Genomic DNA, 10,000 nt, shown 5'->3' with positions numbered 1-10,000 from the left:
ACCGATGCATCACGTAGACAAGATCGTACCGAATGTTAACACAATCCAAAAGGAAATAATCTTAGATGAATATCGATTCTGATTATTGATTTTTCTTTCGCGATATTGATAGAAGACATCTGAATGAATTTCGAATTAATTCCGAAATCAAAAAAATATTTTCAATAAATTTTTTTTCTAGAGTACCTCGGTCTTTTCTATTTTTTTTCCAAGTTTCGTACGTCAATCAACATACATCCCAGAAAAAATCATCTCTCTAACTATCCTGGTTCAAAAGTTGTATCGGAACTTTTCACGTCGAAAAAGAACATAGGCGAAAAAGGACGTGAACATTATTCCTTATAAAAATCAAACCCGACCATGGATTTTGATTCTGATTGTTGATTATCGCTATTAGAACACATTAGGAGGCAACCAAATCAAATTTGAGAAAATTCCACAATCAGAAAATTTTTTTCGAAAAAAAAAAAAAAATTCGAGAACACCTCGGTCATGGCAAGTTATTTCCCACAATCCATTCCCCAATCAACGTACATCCCAGAAAAAATCATCTCTCTAACTATCCTAGTTCAAAAGTTGTATCGGAACATTTTCACGTCGAAAATATATCTCTAAGTCCAGACCGATGCACCACGTAATCTCGGGCAGACCGATGCACAACGTAAATGACGATCGGGACCGGGGCGATCGGTCGTATCTGACACCGCCGGCTCGGTTCTAACATCGTCAATGAGTCGGGGTTGTAAAAAAGGACGTGAACATTTTTCCTTATAAAAATCAAACCCGACCATGGATTTTGATTCTGATTGTTGATTATCGCTACTAGAACATATAAGGAGGCAACCAAATCAAATTTGAGAAAATTCCACGATCAGAAAATTTTTTTCGAAAAAAAAAAAAAATCGTAATCACCTCGGTCATGGCGAGTTATTTTCCGTATTTCATTCCACAATCAACGTACAACATAGAAGAAATCATCTCTCTAACTATCCTGGTTCAAAAGTTGTATCGGAACATTTCACGTCGTAATATCTCGCCAAGTCCAGACCTCGGCGATAGGTAGTATCTGACACCGTCCGCTCGGGACTGACATCGACTTGGACTCGGGCTGATGATGGGGAGGCGTTTAAGGACGTGAACATTTTTCCTTATAAAAATTAAAGTCGACAATGAATATTGATTCTGATTACTGATTTACGCTTTAAAAACACATTAGAAGGCAACCAAATCGAATTTGAGGAAATTCCACGATCAGAAAATTTTTTTCGAAAAAAAAAAAAATCCGAAAAATATTTTTCGATTCCGATTACTGATTTACTCTTTTAGAACACATTAGGAGGCAACCAAATCAAATTTGAGAAAATTCCACAATCAGAAAATTTTTTTCGAAAAAAAAAAAAATTCGAGGACACCTCGGTCATGGCAAGTTATTTCCCACAATCCATTCCCCGATCCACGTACATCCCAGAAAAAATCATCTCTCTAACTATCCTGGTTCAAAAGTTGTATCGGAACATTTTCACGTCGAAAATATATCTCTAAGTCCAAACCGATGCACCACGTAAACTAGGGCAGACCGATGCACCACGTAATATCGGGCAGACCGATGCAGAACGTAAACTCGATCATACCGATGCTTCACGTAATCTCGATCTTACCGATGCACCACGTAAACAAGGGCAGACCGATGCAGAACGTAAAGTAGATCTTACCGATGCACCACGTAATCTCGATCTTACCGATGCACCACGTAATCTCCATCTTACCGATGCACCACGTGAACTGGATCTTACCGATGCAGAACGTGAATTGGATCTTACCGATGCAGAACGTGAATTGGATCTTACCGATGCACCACGTAAACTCGATCATACCGATGCACCACGTAATCTCGGGCAGACCGATGCACAACGTAAATGACGATCGGGACCGGGGCGATCGGTCGTATCTGACACCGCCGGCTCGGTTCTAACATCGTCAATGAGTCGGGGTTGTAAAAAAGGACGTGAACATTTTTCCTTATAAAAATCAAACCCGACCATGGATTTTGATTCTGATTGTTGATTATCGCTACTAGAACATATAAGGAGGCAACCAAATCAAATTTGAGAAAATTCCACGATCAGAAAATTTTTTTCGAAAAAAAAAAAAAATCGTAATCACCTCGGTCATGGCGAGTTATTTTCCGTATTTCATTCCACAATCAACGTACAACATAGAAGAAATCATCTCTCTAACTATCCTGGTTCAAAAGTTGTATCGGAACATTTCACGTCGTAATATCTCGCCAAGTCCAGACCTCGGCGATAGGTAGTATCTGACACCGTCCGCTCGGGACTGACATCGACTTGGACTCGGGCTGATGATGGGGAGGCGTTTAAGGACGTGAACATTTTTCCTTATAAAAATTAAAGTCGACAATGAATATTGATTCTGATTACTGATTTACGCTTTAAAAACACATTAGAAGGCAACCAAATCGAATTTGAGGAAATTCCACGATCAGAAAATTTTTTTCGAAAAAAAAAAAAATCCGAAAAATATTTTTCGATTCCGATTACTGATTTACTCTTTTAGAACACATTAGGAGGCAACCAAATCAAATTTGAGAAAATTCCACAATCAGAAAATTTTTTTCGAAAAAAAAAAAAATTCGAGGACACCTCGGTCATGGCAAGTTATTTCCCACAATCCATTCCCCGATCCACGTACATCCCAGAAAAAATCATCTCTCTAACTATCCTGGTTCAAAAGTTGTATCGGAACATTTTCACGTCGAAAATATATCTCTAAGTCCAAACCGATGCACCACGTAAACTAGGGCAGACCGATGCACCACGTAATATCGGGCAGACCGATGCAGAACGTAAACTCGATCATACCGATGCTTCACGTAATCTCGATCTTACCGATGCACCACGTAAACAAGGGCAGACCGATGCAGAACGTAAAGTAGATCTTACCGATGCACCACGTAATCTCGATCTTACCGATGCACCACGTAATCTCCATCTTACCGATGCACCACGTGAACTGGATCTTACCGATGCAGAACGTGAATTGGATCTTACCGATGCAGAACGTGAATTGGATCTTACCGATGCACCACGTAAACTCGATCATACCGATGCACCACGTAATCTCGGGCAGACCGATGCACAACGTAAATGACGATCGGGACCGGGGCGATCGGTCGTATCTGACACCGCCGGCTCGGTTCTAACATCGTCAATGAGTCGGGGTTGTAAAAAAGGACGTGAACATTTTTCCTTATAAAAATCAAACCCGACCATGGATTTTGATTCTGATTGTTGATTATCGCTACTAGAACATATAAGGAGGCAACCAAATCAAATTTGAGAAAATTCCACGATCAGAAAATTTTTTTCGAAAAAAAAAAAAAATCGTAATCACCTCGGTCATGGCGAGTTATTTTCCGTATTTCATTCCACAATCAACGTACAACATAGAAGAAATCATCTCTCTAACTATCCTGGTTCAAAAGTTGTATCGGAACATTTCACGTCGTAATATCTCGCCAAGTCCAGACCTCGGCGATAGGTAGTATCTGACACCGTCCGCTCGGGACTGACATCGACTTGGACTCGGGCTGATGATGGGGAGGCGTTTAAGGACGTGAACATTTTTCCTTATAAAAATTAAAGTCGACAATGAATATTGATTCTGATTACTGATTTACGCTTTAAAAACACATTAGAAGGCAACCAAATCGAATTTGAGGAAATTCCACGATCAGAAAATTTTTTTCGAAAAAAAAAAAAATCCGAAAAATATTTTTCGATTCCGATTACTGATTTACTCTTTTAGAACACATTAGGAGGCAACCAAATCAAATTTGAGAAAATTCCACAATCAGAAAATTTTTTTCGAAAAAAAAAAAAATTCGAGGACACCTCGGTCATGGCAAGTTATTTCCCACAATCCATTCCCCGATCCACGTACATCCCAGAAAAAATCATCTCTCTAACTATCCTGGTTCAAAAGTTGTATCGGAACATTTTCACGTCGAAAATATATCTCTAAGTCCAAACCGATGCACCACGTAAACTAGGGCAGACCGATGCACCACGTAATATCGGGCAGACCGATGCAGAACGTAAACTCGATCATACCGATGCTTCACGTAATCTCGATCTTACCGATGCACCACGTAAACAAGGGCAGACCGATGCAGAACGTAAAGTAGATCTTACCGATGCACCACGTAATCTCGATCTTACCGATGCACCACGTAATCTCCATCTTACCGATGCACCACGTGAACTGGATCTTACCGATGCAGAACGTGAATTGGATCTTACCGATGCAGAACGTGAATTGGATCTTACCGATGCACCACGTAAACTCGATCATACCGATGCACCACGTAATCTCGGGCAGACCGATGCACAACGTAAATGACGATCGGGACCGGGGCGATCGGTCGTATCTGACACCGCCGGCTCGGTTCTAACATCGTCAATGAGTCGGGGTTGTAAAAAAGGACGTGAACATTTTTCCTTATAAAAATCAAACCCGACCATGGATTTTGATTCTGATTGTTGATTATCGCTACTAGAACATATAAGGAGGCAACCAAATCAAATTTGAGAAAATTCCACGATCAGAAAATTTTTTTCGAAAAAAAAAAAAAATCGTAATCACCTCGGTCATGGCGAGTTATTTTCCGTATTTCATTCCACAATCAACGTACAACATAGAAGAAATCATCTCTCTAACTATCCTGGTTCAAAAGTTGTATCGGAACATTTCACGTCGTAATATCTCGCCAAGTCCAGACCTCGGCGATAGGTAGTATCTGACACCGTCCGCTCGGGACTGACATCGACTTGGACTCGGGCTGATGATGGGGAGGCGTTTAAGGACGTGAACATTTTTCCTTATAAAAATTAAAGTCGACAATGAATATTGATTCTGATTACTGATTTACGCTTTAAAAACACATTAGAAGGCAACCAAATCGAATTTGAGGAAATTCCACGATCAGAAAATTTTTTTCGAAAAAAAAAAAAATCCGAAAAATATTTTTCGATTCCGATTACTGATTTACTCTTTTAGAACACATTAGGAGGCAACCAAATCAAATTTGAGAAAATTCCACAATCAGAAAATTTTTTTCGAAAAAAAAAAAAATTCGAGGACACCTCGGTCATGGCAAGTTATTTCCCACAATCCATTCCCCGATCCACGTACATCCCAGAAAAAATCATCTCTCTAACTATCCTGGTTCAAAAGTTGTATCGGAACATTTTCACGTCGAAAATATATCTCTAAGTCCAAACCGATGCACCACGTAAACTAGGGCAGACCGATGCACCACGTAAAGTGGATCTTACCGATGCAGAACGTGAATTGGATCTTACCGATGCACCACGTAAACTCGATCTTACCGATGCACCACGTAATCTCAATCTTACCGATGCACCACGTGAACTGGATCTTACCGATGCAGAACGTGAATTGGATCTTACCGATGCACCACGTAAACTCGATCTTACCGATGCACCACGTAATCTCGATCTTACCGATGCACCACGTGAACTGGATCTTACCGATGCAGAACGTGAATTGGATCTTACCGATGCACCACGTAAACTCGATCTTACCGATGCACCACGTAATCTCAATCTTACCGATGCACCACGTGAACTGGATCTTACCGATGCAGAACGTGAATTGGATCTTACCGATGCACCACGTAAACTCGATCTTACCGATGCACCACGTAATCTCAATCTTACCGATGCACCACGTGAACTGGATCTTACCGATGCAGAACGTGAATTGGATCTTACCGATGCACCACGTAAACTCGATCTTACCGATGCACCACGTAATCTCGATCTTACCGATGCACCACGTGAACTGGATCTTACCGATGCAGAACGTGAATTGGATCTTACCGATGCACCACGTAAACTCGATCTTACCGATGCACCACGTAATCTCAATCTTACCGATGCATCACGTAATCTCGATCTTACCGATGCAGAACGTAAACTCGATCATACCGATGCACCACGTTATCTCGGCAGACCGATGCAGAACGTAAAAAAAAAGCTTACAGCACGCGGTGTTCCCAAGCGGTCACCCATCCAAGTACTAACCGCGCCCGACGCTGCTTGGCTTCAGTGTTCTGACGAGAACTGGCAATTTCAGCGTGGTATGGCCGTAAACAACAAATATAGCGATATTTTCTATGATATCTCACTTTTTGGGAGCGGAAAGGACGTGAACGTTTTTCCTTATAAAAAATGAAATAACTTTTGGATATTAATTCTGATTGTTGATTTAAGTTTTAAGAACACATTAGGACATATCTCAATGAAATTTGAGGGATTTCCGAAATCGAAAAATATTTTTCGAAAAAAAAAAAAAATCCCAGAAGACCTCGGTCATCTCAAGTTTATTTCCATATTCTATTACACAATCAACGTACATCACAAAAGGAACCATCTCTCTAACTATCACAGTTAAATTTTTGTATCGGAACATTTCACGTCGGAATATCTCGCTAAGTCCAGACCGGGGAGATCGGTCGCATTTGACACCGTCCGCTCCGGTCTAACATCGTCTTGGAGTCGGGGTAACGATGGAGAGGCGTTTAAGGACGTGAACATTTTTCCTTATAAAAATTAAAGTCGACAATGAATATTGATTCTGATTACTGATTTACTCTTTTAGTACACATTAGAAGGCAACGCAATCAGATTTGAGGAAATTTCAAGATCAGAAAATTTTTTTCGAAAAAAAAAAAAATTCAAGAACACCTGGGTCATGGCAAGTTATTTCCCACAATCCATTCCACAATCAACGTACAACATAGAAGAAATCATCTCTCTAACTATCCTGGTTCAAAAGTTGTATCGGAACATTTCACGTCGAAATACCTCGCCAAGTCCAGACCGGGGCGATAGGTAGTATCTGACACCGTCCGCTCGGGACTGACATCGACTTGGACTCGGGCTAATGATGGGGAGGCGTTTAAGGACGTGAACATTTTTCCTTATAAAAATTAAAGTCGACAATGAATATTGATTCTGATTACTGATTTACGCTTTAAAAACACATTAGAAGGCAACCAAATCAAATTTGAGGAAATTCCAAAATCAGAAAATTTTTTTTCAAAAAAAAAAAAATCCGAAAAATATTTTTCGATTCTGATTACTGATTTACTCTTTTAGAACACATTAGAAGGCAACGAAATCAAATTTGAGTGAAATCCAAAATCAGAAAATATTTTTCGAAAAAAAAAAAAATTCGAGAACACCTCGGTCATGGCAAGTTATTTTCCACAATCCATTCCCCAATCAACGTACATCCCAGAAAAAATCATCTCTCTAACTATCCTGGTTCAAAAGTTGTATCGGAACATTTTCACGTCGAAAATATATCTCAGAGTCCAGACCGATGCAGAACGTAAACTCGATCATACCGATGCTTCACGTAATCTCGATCTTACCGATGCACAACGTAAACTAGATCACACCGATGCAGAACGTAAACTCGATCTTACCGATGCACCACGTAATCTCGATCTTACCGATGCACCACGTAAACTCGGGCAGACCGATGCAGAACGTGAACTCGATCTTACCGATGCACCACGTAAACTAGGGCTGACCGATGCATCACGTAAACGACGATCGAGAGGCGCGAAAGGACGTGAACGTTTTTCATTATAAAAATTGAAATAAATGATAAATAATGATTCTGATTGTTGATTATCATTTTTAATAAGCATTAGGAGGCAACCAAATGAAATTTGAGGAAATTCCGATAATAGAAAATTTTTTCGAAAAAAAAAAAAAATTCATGAAATCCTCGGTCATCGCAAAATATTTACCATATTCTGTTCGATAATCAACGTATATTTAAGAAGGAATCATATCTGTATCTATCTTGGTTCAAATTTTGTATCGGAACATTTTGACCAAAGTCCGAGCTTCGGCCGAAACAGACACCGCTGACCTGGCCTATCGATCGACCGAGAGTCGGGGATAGAGCGTAAGTGTTGTCTGGAGGGGAACCCTGTGCTCTCCTGACATATATAGGGAAGGTGGTCGCGTTGGGCGATGCAGAACGTTTGGATCGGGAATTATATTTTTGGTTCAGCTATTGGAATATGGTTTATTGTTGGTATATATTGGCGAAATAACGTTCTTACTGACTGGGGATATTCATAAAAATGAGTCCGGAGATTTTCAGATCGAAGTCCGAGTGATCCGACTTGGAAGGCGTGTTGGGTGGGTCGAGATGGCTTAGATAGATCAGACGAGGCGGGCTAAGTGTTGACGTCATGCATCGGTCCATTTTCAGATTGAGTCCGAGTAATCCGACTTTGAAAGAGTGTTGGGTGCGTCGAGACTGTTTAGATAGATCGGACGAGGCGGACTAGGTGTTAACGACATGCATTGGTATATTTTCTGATCGGAGTCCGAAGAAATCGGCCCTAGTAGGCGCAGCGGACGGTCGAGACGGCCTCGGTGGGTCGGATCGATCGGGAAAAGTTTGCTAAATCGTGTCTGGAGGGGAACCTTGGGTTCTCCTGACATATATAGGGGATAAGGTTTGGGTGAACGATTCTTCACGTAAAAGTTGAGTAATTTATTTTTCGATAAGCTTTTGGATATTGATGAGAAGTATATGTATATCTTCGATTAAAAGAATTCTTACCGTCTCCATGTATATTATATTAGATATATAAGAAATAGTTAACGTGATGCATCGGCCGATTTCCGGATCGGAGTTCGAGAGATGCGACTTTCGATGCGCGATGGGTGGTTCGAGACGGCCTAGATCGATCGGACGAGGCGGACTAGGTGTTAACGACATGCATCGGCGGATTTTCTGATCGGAGTCCGAAGAAATCAGCTCTAGTAGGCGCGGCGAACGGTCGAAACGGCCTCGATCGATCGGACGAGGCGGACTAGGTGTTAACGACATGCATCGGCGGATTTTCTGATCGGAGTCCGAAGAAATCAGCTCTAGTAGGCGCGGCGAACGGTCGAAACGGCCTCGGTGGGTCGGATCGATCGGGAAAAGTTTGCTAAATCGTGTCTGGAGGGGAATCCGGGGTTCTCCTGACATATATAGAAGGGGTGGAGAATGGGTCCTGTCCTAGACTGTTTGGAGTTCTTTTTAGGATGATATTCAGTTGGTAAGTGGTAGACCCGAATCCGACCTCGGCGTTTGGGTACTGGCAAGGTGTGTTGGTTTCGGCTTTCGCATCTTGGGTCGCTTTCGTCAACCTCATGCAGCGAGGTCGCGGTCCGCTTCGTCTCTTTGTAGTCGAATGGCCTTTAAGCGACCAACCTTAAAATCGTGATCCTCTGCCCGTTGCGGGTTATGTTCACAAAAAATTTGCAACCACTCAATTCGTTCCGAGCGACAAATATTGTTGAATCTCGAATCACCGTGTCGTTATATTCACATGTATAGCGAAGGGTCGAGATGGAATGTGTATAAGAAATTAGTTGATAGCCGGGGGTTCGTATTATATATGGACGCCTTGGCGAGGGATTGTTTCTAGAAACTTTCTCATTTTTGATCGGTGTTTTGTCCGAGATGATGATGATGTATATATAGCTTGAGTCTCATGCTGACTGGGGGCTGTTACGTCGTTTCGTCGAGGACTTGCACTTACTGATGTGCGGCGCTAGTCGAAGTCAATCGACATGGCTAGTGCCACATGACGAGAGGCGAACGGGTTTGGCCATACCGGCAATCTCGTGGACCGATCGTATAAGCACGCAGTTCCCTGGTTGATCCTGCCAGTAGTCATATGCTTGTCTCAAAGATTAAGCCATGCATGTCTCAGTACAAGCCAAATTAAGGTGAAACCGCGAAAGGCTCATTAAATCAGTTATGGTTCCTTAGATCGTACCCACATTTACTTGGATAACTGTGGTAATTCTAGAGCTAATACATGCAAATAGAGCTCCGACCGGGAACGGAAGGAGCGCTTTTATTAGATCAA

At 41.5% G+C, this 10,000-nt stretch overlaps 2 non-coding genes across 2 annotated transcripts in view; one reads left to right on the top strand and one right to left on the bottom strand.

Moving 5' to 3' along the window:
- Window positions 1–6,079: 6,079 nt before the first annotated feature.
- LOC123688463 lies at window positions 6,080–6,198 on the bottom strand. The gene has a single exon (XR_006749984.1). It is a non-coding gene; the product is annotated as a 5S ribosomal RNA (ribosomal RNA).
- A 3,580-nt stretch (window positions 6,199–9,778) lies between these two features.
- The window catches only part of LOC123687306, a 1,906-nt gene continuing 1,684 nt past the window's right edge, over window positions 9,779–10,000 (top strand). Inside the window, exon 1 of the ribosomal RNA XR_006749039.1 lies at window positions 9,779–10,000. This exon is cut by the window's right edge and continues 1,684 nt beyond it. This is a non-coding gene — a ribosomal RNA (small subunit ribosomal RNA).

This window comes from Harmonia axyridis, chromosome X (genome assembly GCF_914767665.1).
Source record: "Harmonia axyridis chromosome X, icHarAxyr1.1, whole genome shotgun sequence".
Classification (NCBI taxonomy): Eukaryota; Metazoa; Arthropoda; class Insecta; order Coleoptera; family Coccinellidae; genus Harmonia; species Harmonia axyridis.
This window is presented reverse-complemented; position numbering and strand designations above follow the sequence as displayed.